Consider the following 2,375-nt stretch of genomic DNA (forward strand, 5'->3'; position numbering starts at 1 on the left):
GCAAACTCGACTTATCAGACATTTGCTGAGCTCCAGGCCAATTCCCGGAAGAGGGAGATCGAGTTGGAGACTCAGGCCAGGGAGGAGGCCGAGTCTCAGAGGATGGATCGGTGGCTGGCTCAGTCTCAGCCGGCAGCCAAGCGGGCTAAACCCGCTCATTCGAGGTCTGGAGGCGCAAACGGCCGCACTTGTGGGAAGTGCGGTAAGAGTCACGAAGGGTCGTGCAGGGCCGGGGTATGCAACAAGTGTGGGAAGGAGGGCCATATCGCGAGGGATTCCCCCAAGGGATTCTCGGTTTGCTTTCATTGCAACCAGACCGGCCATCGGAAGGACGAGTGTCTGCAGCTTCTTCAGGGATCAGCATAGGGATATGTGCCTGCTGCTAGGACTACCGAGATTAGGCCGGTGAAGGTCGAGGCCCTGAAGGCTCGTGGGAGGGCATTTCAGTTGACCCTGGAGGAGGTCCACGCGGCGCCCGATGTTGTGGCTGGTATGTATTCTCTTTTCATCTTTTATTTGAGTTGAGTTTTTATGCTTATATGATGATATGCGTAGGTACTTTTCTTGTGAGTTTTGTGCCTGCGTTGGTATTATTTGACTCGGGTGTGAGTCGATCGTTTGTTTCCATAGCATTTAGTCGGCATATTAGTGTCCGTCGACAGGCGTTGGATCAGCCTCTGCGAGTTTCCATAGCTGATGAGCGAGCGGTGTATGCTTCAGATGTGATTTGAGGATGTGTCCTTAAGATCTTCGGGGTGGAGTTCCCGATAGATCTGGTTTCGATCGCGATGGGGGACGTGTGTGTTATAGTGGGTATGGATTGGTTGAGCCGATATGGAGCTGTGATAGACTGCGAGCGTCAGTTAGTGACGATTCAAGACCCTAGTGAGGGAGTTCTTACGGTGCACGGCGAGGGTACACGTGCGGGATCAGCTTTTTGTTCGGCCGCCAAAGCGAGGCAGAGTCTACAGCAGGGCTGTAGAGGATTTGAGGCATATATGATGGATGCGAGGTTTGTTTCAGAGAAACCGAAGTCAGTGGATGAGGTTCCGATATTGCGCGAGTTTCCGGATGTGTTTCCAAAGGAACTGTCGGGTGTGCCTCCGGAGAGGCAGGTAGAGTTCGGTATTGAGTTAGTTCCAGGAGCTGCGCCTACTGCTAAGGCGCCGTATCGCCTTGCGCCTCCGGAGATGCAGGAGTTATCCTCGCAGCTTCAGGAGCTGCTGGGGAAGGGGTTTATCAGACCAAGCAGTTCGCCTTGGGGGGCGCCTATCCTTTTTGTCAAGAAGAAGGATGGCTCACTCTGGATGTGCATTGATTATCGTGAGCTGAATAAGCTAACGGTCAAGAACCGTTACCCATTGCCGAGGATCGATGATTTGTTTGATCAGTTGCTGGGAGCATCTTGGTTCTCCAAGATCGATTTGAGGTCTGGTATCATCAGGTGAGGGTGCGGGAGGAGGACGTCCAGAAGACAACATTCCGGACTCGTTATGGGCATTACGAGTTCGTGGTGATGCCTTTCGGACTCACCAATGCACCGGTGGTGTTCATGGATCTCATGAACCGGGTGTGCAGACCGATGTTGGATCGCTCATTGATCGTGTTCATCGACGACATTTTGGTGTATTCAAGACCCAGAGAGCAGCATGAGGAGCATTTGAGGGAGATCCTCGGACTTCTGAGATCGGAGAGACCTTATGCCAAGTTCTCCAAATGTGAGTTCTGGCTATGAGAGGTTCAGTTTCTAGGACACCTCATTAACCAGAATGGGATATTGGTCGATCCGGCGAAGATTGAGGCGATCATGAGGTGGGAGGTGCCGAGGTCACCCATCGAGATCACGAGTTTTCTGGGTTTGGCCGACTATTATCGGAGGTTTATTAAGGATTTTTCCAAGATCGTTGTGCCACTCACCAAGTTGACCCGGAAGGGTGTTGCGTTTTCTTGGGGTTCGGAGCAGCAGACCTCATTTGAGACACTTCGCCAGAAATTATGCGAAGCACCAGTGCTAGCTCTTCCGGAAGGGATGGAAGATTTTGTGGTTTATTGTGATGCATTGATATCCGGATTGGGAGCGGTGCTTATGCAGAGGGGGCATGTGACTGCTTATGCATCGAGGCAGCTTAAGCCTCATGAGTCGAGATATCCCACTCATGATTTGGAGTTGGGAGCAGTAGTGTTCGCTCTCATGATCTGGCGACATTATCTGTATGGGGTTCGGTGTACGATATACACGGACGACAAGAGCTTGAAATATTTTATGGATCAGTCCAACCTGAATATGCGCCAGAGGAGACGGTTGGACGTGGTCAAGGATTATGATTGTGAGATCCTGTACCACCCGGGCAAGGCTAATGTGGTAGCCGATGCAT

This window comes from Lactuca sativa, chromosome 2 (assembly GCF_002870075.4).
Source record: "Lactuca sativa cultivar Salinas chromosome 2, Lsat_Salinas_v11, whole genome shotgun sequence".
Lineage (NCBI taxonomy): Eukaryota > Viridiplantae > Streptophyta > Magnoliopsida > Asterales > Asteraceae > Lactuca > Lactuca sativa.